This window comes from Mytilus californianus, unplaced genomic scaffold (assembly GCF_021869535.1).
Source record: "Mytilus californianus isolate M0D057914Y unplaced genomic scaffold, xbMytCali1.0.p SCAF_5, whole genome shotgun sequence".
Classification (NCBI taxonomy): domain Eukaryota; kingdom Metazoa; phylum Mollusca; class Bivalvia; order Mytilida; family Mytilidae; genus Mytilus; species Mytilus californianus.
The window spans coordinates 87,114,657-87,123,616 of record NW_026262701.1 but is presented as its reverse complement, the minus strand read 5'-3'; positions in this window follow the sequence as shown (position 1 = coordinate 87,123,616).

The window sequence follows — 8,960 nt, the reverse complement described above, 5'->3', positions numbered from 1 at the left end:
CAAAAATATGTTTTAGTCTTAAATCTAGAAAATGGAAGTATATACCCATCATTATCTCAAAAACACTAGGGATACCAATAAATTACTAGTTACTAATGGCTTCTGAAAGAAGTTTCCTTGACATCATACATTGACACCAAATATGAGTGCTATGATATAATAAATATCAGTAGTCATGGACCTCAAAGAGGGGGTTTTGTTGTCTAGCCTGCGACGAAAGTAGCGGAAAGCAGGACATAAGGATTACTTTTCTGGCGACGACAACGATGACGGCGTCAACAAGTTTTCTGCTTAAGTTAGTTTGATAGGAACTACTGTTGATAGATCAATGATATTTTGTATGAAGTTGCATTACTATCAGTTCATATCAGATTGACAACTATTTTGAGGCCCTGCTCCCTATGTCATGGTCCAGTGACTTTGAATTGATTAGCAGTTTTCAATGTTAAGTTTTCTGCTTAAGTTAGTTTGATAGGAACTACTTGTGATAGATAGATCAATTATATTTTGTATGAAGTTGCATTACTTTCAGAACATATCAGTTTGAGGACTATTTTAATGATTTTAAGGCCCTGTCCTCTAGGGCATGCTCCAGTGACTTTCAATTAATTAGCAATTTTCAGTGTTAAGTTTTCTGCTTTAGTTAGTTTGATAGGAATTGCTTACAATAGACAATAATATTTTCTATCAAGTTACAATACTGTCTACATCTCAGATTGTTGACCATTTCTAGGCCCTGCATCCAATTTTATGGTCCAGCGACTTTGAATAAATTAGCAATGTTGCTGTCCATCTGATTGTCTTTTTCTGAATTGAATGCCAACAGGCAAGACATATTTCTTTGTCTACAGTTTATTCTTAAAGAAGTTTGAATAAAACTAAATATCACTGGAATCAGCATTTTCACTGGTTTATTATGAAATAAAAATAATAGTTTTTTCTGACACAATCAAAAAGTTCTGCTAAATACAAATGATAAACTAGATGTGTCAGAACAACATGCAATGGCCCAACTTGCAAAAAAACCTTGAAGCCATTTTTAAGTAGTGGAAATTTGAGAATGAAAGCCTGTATAACTGTTTCACAACATTCCAAAACGTCCAAAGCCAAATGTTTTCGGCAAAAATCAGCAGAGCGGAACCAAACATAAAGTTCATCTGTAACTCATTTCAGTAGACCCACATTCTAAAAATCAGCACATTATGTGAATGCATTTAGTAAAAAAGTCTGTATCACTGGTATTTTTATGAAATTCTCCAAGTCCAAACTCTGTAATTTCGGCAAAAATCAGCAGAGCAGAACAAAAAATGTAAAATCAAACTGTAACTCATCTTAGTTGACTCACATACTAAAAATCAGCTTTATATGTGAAGGCATGTAGAAAAAAAAGGTGGTATAACTGTTATTTTCACAAAATTTTCAGTCCAAAGCTCAGAATTTCAACAAAAGTGTGTGAGAGGAACTTAATGTAAACTTGACCTGTAACTAATCATAGCAGTCTCACATACTAAAAATCAGCACAATATGTGAAGGCATTTAGAAAAAAGTCTGTATAACTGTTCGTTGCGAAATGAGGGAATAAAGGAATGATGGAATGACAGATAAGGGTAAAACTATATGGCACCAACATTTTTGTTGCAGGTCCATAAAAAATAGTCTTTTGAAAAAGACTCATTTGCTTGATATGGAAGGAGCTACTAAAGCTACTTAAACTAGTTTTCAATTTTCTCTACCAAAAATGTTTACAGAGATAAAAAAAAGGTCAAGGTCAGATGAAACCTGCTAGGCAAACCTTTACATCATACAATCATTCTATACACCAAATACAGCTGATCTATTCATCTATTACAATCATTCCATACCAAATTCAGTTAATCTCTTGCTTATAGTTACTGAGAAACAGACCACCATTTGACCAATGAACCATGAATATGAGGACAAGGACAGATGAAACCTACCAGTCTAAAATACACACCTGACAATCATTTCATACACCAAATATAGTTGACCTATTGCTTATAGTATAGGAATGCCGGGGGAGAGGGGAGAACATGTCCATATGTTAAATTTATGCAAGCTTCTAATCCTTGCTGTATCTCTTTCAAATAAAATATCGAAAATTAAACAGTGTAATATTCTTCTTCAATGGGTCCCCCCATGTAAAGGTCATTAGGGTGTGACGTCATATATCGAATGACGTCATTGTTGGGCATGTGACGTCACAGATTTATATTGAAGACTTGATCACTTTGATAGGCCACTAGTCTAAATGCCATATGTTAAGATATTCGGTAAAATAGATTTGTTACACAGTGTGCTAGCAGTGGCGGATCCAGAACTTTTTGTAAGGGGGGGCCGCTGACTGACCTAAGGGGGGCCCGCTCCAGTCACGCTTCAGTGATTCCCTATATAATCAACCAAATTTTTCCCACGAAAGGGGGGGCCCGGGCCCCCAGGGCCCCCCCTGGATCCGCCTATGGCTAGTGACCTAATACGATATATATATATATATATATGAAATACGTAAATTCCATATATATGGGGTGAGAGCTTTTCTGTGTAACTAATATTATCTGATTTTTGTTAATTCGGTTTAACTTTTGAACAAGGTACATACATGACATAGGTGCTTCCATAATACATTTATATAGCAATAGGCTAACTATATTTGGTGTATGGTATGATTGTAAGATGTACAAGTCTTTATGGCAGTGTTCATCTGAAGTTGACCTCATTTACATGGATCATTCTTAATGTTAAGTTTATTTGATACTTGGGAGTAAAACCTTCATATTACTTTCAACATAAATTCAATCATTATAATTAAAGTAGATGAGACATTTCACCATGTACAATTTTAGCATTAATGCCTCTTGAGGAAACTACAATAGGTAGATAGATACTGAAAAAAAAAAACCTGGAAATGATCATCAAGGCAAGATATACCTAAAAGACACATGACCAATTGACTTCATTGGAGTTATATTTCCCTTTAATGATGATTAAAATGAAGTTTTTCTGTTAAAGAACACTATAAATTATACCCCCTACTTTCTTAGTGGGCAGTATATAGTGATGGGGAGTTGGTCAATCTGTTTGCCCTTTCCTTTGTTTGTTTGTTTGTTTGTTTGTCTCAGTCCCACTTTTGTATCTGCAACTGAATCCCTTAACAGAATTTTGTGAAACTTTTATATGATTAACCTATAGCTATTTTATTTCTTCATATAAATGATTTTTGGTGTAAATGGGATAACATTGACTTTCTCATATATGCTCACTTATAGTTATATATATATATATAATAGCAGATATTTGTATCTTTTTCTCCTAAACCCTTATCATAACTTAATGATACTTTATAGAATATTTACTATAGAATGTTATTGTGCACCTCCTATTTTGTTTTCTGGGGTCATAATTACTTTTGGGATTTCCTACACCAAAACATGGACTTTGCCATTAGGTGATCTTCTTCTTCTTCTTCTTTCAGTAGGTGTAATACCACCATTATTTTCCCCTATTAGTCTTTGTACTTTTCAAAAAATTGTGCAGAATTTATCTTTGTTTCAAATAAAGAAATACTTGGCATGAGTAAAGTTTTGTCCTGTCCAGTTCTACAGATAAAATTTCACATAACATTCCATTGCATATAAGATAATAACCATCACTGGAAGTTAACCAATCAAATTTTCACCCCTTTTTTCCTGTGTACAAGCTTTAGTAACAATGTAACATCAAGTTTTCAAAATATTCTATAGAAACACCAAATAAATTAAGAATGGTGCTTTGAAACACCCAAGATATATGTGTTTGACTCAGAAATTTTTTACTGCAATGAAATGTAGGATTAATTTTCTACAACTGTCAAATTCAAGGGAATATTTTTTCAACCCTCTTTTGTATGCAACAGGATGTGATGTACTACGATTTTGTGGTATTACACCAGTAATGACCATGGGAACATATGGCCTACTGAAAAGTAAAAAGGTCAATGGTCAATTATGACCATGAATTTTTTTTTGCAATTTATTTAATAAGGAGAGTCCTTAGTGGTTTATACTTACGGTGACTTTGTTTGGGTGACTTTGTAACAGCATACTCTTCCTGGTTACAATCATTTCTTGTTATATTTAATCCAAACTTTATTAGCCATACCATACTATTATACACCTCCTATTTTTCACACTATTCTACTTGTTTAGAATTATGTTTGGCATTTACCTTGCTTAATCGATTTCACCATTGCTTTATTAGGGTATACCCATTTATGTCAAAATTTGAAAATATATTTTTTTCATTTTCAGTATTTTGCTGATAGATGGATTTAGTTTTTTACAGTTAACATATACAGACAGTCTGGGATTAAATTTGTTTGACATGATACATGGATTGTTTTGAAACTTAGACAGAAGCTAATCTTCAAGACCAAAAAATAGCCTAAAGAAAAAGTTTGAATTTTTTTTTAAATTTTACTGATAAATGGACCCACTTTTTAAGTCAACATTACACTTTATTTAACACTGACAGCAGCAATTGCAGGCAAGACACAGGGTTCCATAGAAGCCCTTACAAATTTTGTATCTTATTTTCTGCAACTACTGCTAAACCCTTTATTACAATTTATTGAAATTTTTCAAAATCTTAGCCATATACTGCTTTTTTGTTCTTTGATAAGAATCCTTTTTGGGGTTTTCCTTATCAAAGCCTGGACTTTGCCATTGCTTTATTGGGGGAGGTGGCTAAAATTTAGGGTACCAATTTTGTAACTGCAATGCATTTAAAAAGCTATACATCTGAACATGAGTAATTTGTTTCTGAAATGAAAAATATTGCAAAAAAGTGGGAAATAATATATACATCAAATTGCATGTTTATGCCAGGTGAACAATTACGAAATAATTCATGGGGGCTGCAGAGCTCCAGATAAGCTGCGTATTTGCGTGATCACGCAATACAAATAATTAAAAACCCAATGCAATTGCCCATTGCAGGGTTCAATAACCCAATTAATTCAAAGAAAAACCCAATTATATGCCAAAACCATGAGTTCTTAACGCTTTTATTCGCTATCGTTTGCGTTATTTACCCTTATCTGATTACAGTCGTCGCATAAATTTATTTTTATAATATTTATAATTGGAAATGTCCTTTCGTTCTTAAAATAGAGCCCTGCATCAAGTAGCTGTAATGGGTCCCTGTTGGAATTTTCCGTTGCTCAAAAGGTACACGTGTTTATGAAAACATTTCGATCTTCTCGGCGTTTATCCAATTAGCGTGTGACATGCTGTCATATTTTTTCGAATTGCTCGGGATTTATCATAACATACAATGAATTAAAACGAAAGTAAATGTCCAATAAAAATATTGAATAGAAGCATGTTTTCGGCTTCTTTTTGATAGCTGAGGGAAAGTTATGATGATAACAAGACTCAGCTAGTGATTTTAGGAAGCGTCCATTGAACGCACGGGCGTGTTTGCGTACCTTAACAAGAACATTGCTATAGAACGATAAACTCGGGGTTTCGTCAAAAACGAAATCAGTTGGAAAAAGTGAAAAGCCAAATCAATTATGACATGATATGTAGTTGGAAAGCATCGGAAACCAAAAGTTCTGATAAGGGACAACTTAAGGCAGATTTATGTAAATTGAATTAAACAAAAACAGTTTATATATTATTTTTTTCATTTTAGTTGATGAATGAATACACATATCCGTTTTTTACGTCAAATTATGCAGCTTGACACTTTGTTTGTTTTGGTCTAATTGTTCTGGATGCTTAAGATAGTTGTCTTATTGGCAAGTGCAGTATAACATTGTCATTTATTTACTTGATGTTGCAGAATTATTTGTAAATTTAAGTTGAATGTGGTCTCCATCATTAAACCACCCTATAAATCTCAAGGTTTTGGGGTATATCTTAAATCTGGGAACTACTTTTTATTTTTATAAAAAAGTAGATCTGGCAAATAGGTGAAAGGACTGGCAAAACTTTCTTACAGCACCTAAATTTCACATATATTACATAAAAATCTAAACACTAAGCAACACCTACCCCAACTATAAACTGTAGGGTGATCATATGGGATCTAGAAAGGCAATTAATTACTGTCCAACTAGTGACACCAGCTGCAGTTTACATAAGTTTTGAGAAAATACAAAACTGACAGAACGTTTAAAACGGGACACAAATTAAACGTACAATTGCTCGTCAGTGAATAAACCAAATAAAACAGCTAAGCACATATACAAAGAAAGAAACACATTTAAGATGGAAACACATCTGGGGTTGATATAATGTGATTATAACATGCCTAAATATTCAATATTGTGTTGATGAAAAAACCCAATTCATTAAGGAGCTTGGTGGTGAAAAACCCAATTTGATATTTGCTTGAGGGGTGAATTAGAATTGATAATGCAATTAAAAAACTTTATCACCCAATTACATAAAAAAATGGTGGGTAAAAACCCCAATTTGTGAATTCTTATCTGGAGCTCTGGGGGCTTGAATATATCTTGATTTTACCACGAGTTGGCCCTTTATGACAAATATTTTACCCTGAGCGATAGGGAGGGGTAAAATATCGGCATAAAGGGACAACCCGTGGTAAAATCCCGATATATTCAAGCCCCCATGAATTATTTCGATCCTAATAGGACAAATACGGCAATTCTTTTGGATCACACTCTAGGTGAAGGCATTATTTGCCGTTCCCATAAATAAAGGCACTATTTGAACGGAGCAAACTGAATAAATGGCATGCTTAAACTATTTACAATTACATATTTAGATAGGTTTGAATGAATCTAAATGATAATTGTATTTATATATCTTATATGGAAACAAAAAATGGCTTATATAACACATTTTAGCATCGTTTGTTTACGTTTCCTTGTTGTGATGATTTTCGGTTTCACAAGCGTGTATTTTCCCCGTAAAATGCTTATATTCTTACGTCATCGTTCTATGACGTCAGGTAGCTCATTCATAAAAAAGCATATGACGCGGGAGTACGATCGGAACAGCCCAAACAATATATTCATATTTTACCACGGGTGTGTACTCAAAGCGTTTGAAGAACGTCATGTTAAAATTCAGGCTTTTATCTCTCGTCTCAGATTTCTCAGTGAATGTAAGGCATGCTCAATAAGAATACCTCCTTCATAAGTTTGCAGACCTACAGTCATTGATTCATTACAGGTTCTCCAAAATGTTTTGAATGTGGAGGAGAATGTATTGGCTATACAGCTGCAGGAATGGGTTTAGGACTGGTTATAGTAGCCATATCTTTTTGTTTCGGTAAGTCAAAATTAAAAAAAATATATCACTTGCAGGTACTATAGAAAAAGTGTATTTTATAAATGCATGCATGTAGATGGTAAAATAATGAAAATAGATATCTAAAATCACAGACAGAAAAAATTAATAGCTAATTGTTCAGAGAACAATTGAAGGTCTTTTCACCTTTGAATTTAGTTAGTTGACAAGATTATGAAGGTACAAATAGTAATTTCCATATCAAAAAGTAAATTTGGGTGTGAAATCCTTGTATAAAAATTCCAGTGCATATGATAAACGCTAGCTAAAATATTTTACCGTACACCAAAGCAATCCCAGATTATGAAGACGACGACAGACCCATACCATACATTTGTTATGTTTTAATTAGTTCTAAAAATATGTCGCGTAGATTTTCTTTTTCTTTTTTTTAGCTCATCTGGCCCGAAGGGCCAAGTGAGCTTTTCTCATCACTTGGTGTCCGTCGTCGTTAGCTTTTTACAAAAATCTTCTCCTCTGAAACCACTGGGCCAAATTTAACCAAACTTGGCCACAATCATCATTAGGGTATGTAGTTTAAAAAATGTGTCCGATGACCCCGCCAACCAACCAAGATGGCCGCCATGGCTAAAAATAGAACATAGGGGTAAAATGTAGATTTTGGCCTATATCTCTGAAACCAAAGCATTTAGAGTATATCTGACATAGGGTAAAACTGATTATCAGGTCAAGATCTATCTGCCCTGAAATTTTCAGGACTAGACCGGCAGCCAAAAGTTAATCTTACATAATAATAATAAAAAGACTGCCATTTGAAACAAAATAAAGGCCACTGGGATGGCAAGTAAGGACAAATTTTGAATGCGTCGGATATGTCATATTTACATAGTTCCTAATTTTAGAATAATTCTTATAGCGTCATCAATTTTAACATAAGACATGGAACATTCTTCTTTATCAATCATATCATTAATACTTAGAAAACTGTCATTGTCATGTGGAGATGAAAGATCTAAAATCAAACGTTTCTTCCCAGAGTATTTTCCTTCAGCAACACCCAGTGGACTAACTCTATAATTTGCAAAAGGTAAGGACTGAAAAGGTCCATGTACAAAGCCTTTTTGGCATTCAGTTTTAATTAACTCTGATACAACTAAAACCTGAGACCTTGCAGAAAAATTATTTTTACACTCTTTAGAATCTTAAATTTCCCCTTGAACTAAACAATCAAAACCTTGTCTCAGACCATTACATAGATATAATACAAAATTTTTATCAGGATGTGATGATAACTCTTCCTCCAATTTATCAACATTTACTGGTGTTGAAGCTTCACAAAAGAACTTTTCCTTGGATAGTCATCCTGAATTTGGTTTCTCCAATTTATTTCCCTTGGAGGACACTGAAGATGTTGAAGAATGAACAGGCACATTGCTATTGGATTTCCTACAGGTTGCGGCACCATGGCCTGTTGCACGACATTTTGTACACTTGTGGAGGAGATAACACACTTTCCTATAACAACCTTTAGGATTATTGAAATTATTGCACATTTCCAGACCTTCATGAAATACTCTTGAACGATCTTGCTTGTCTACGGATTGTAGGTTGCTAGATGAATATGATCTTGAAGAGGAATTTTCAACCTGGACCGATGATTGCAATGGGCAGTATTGTGTA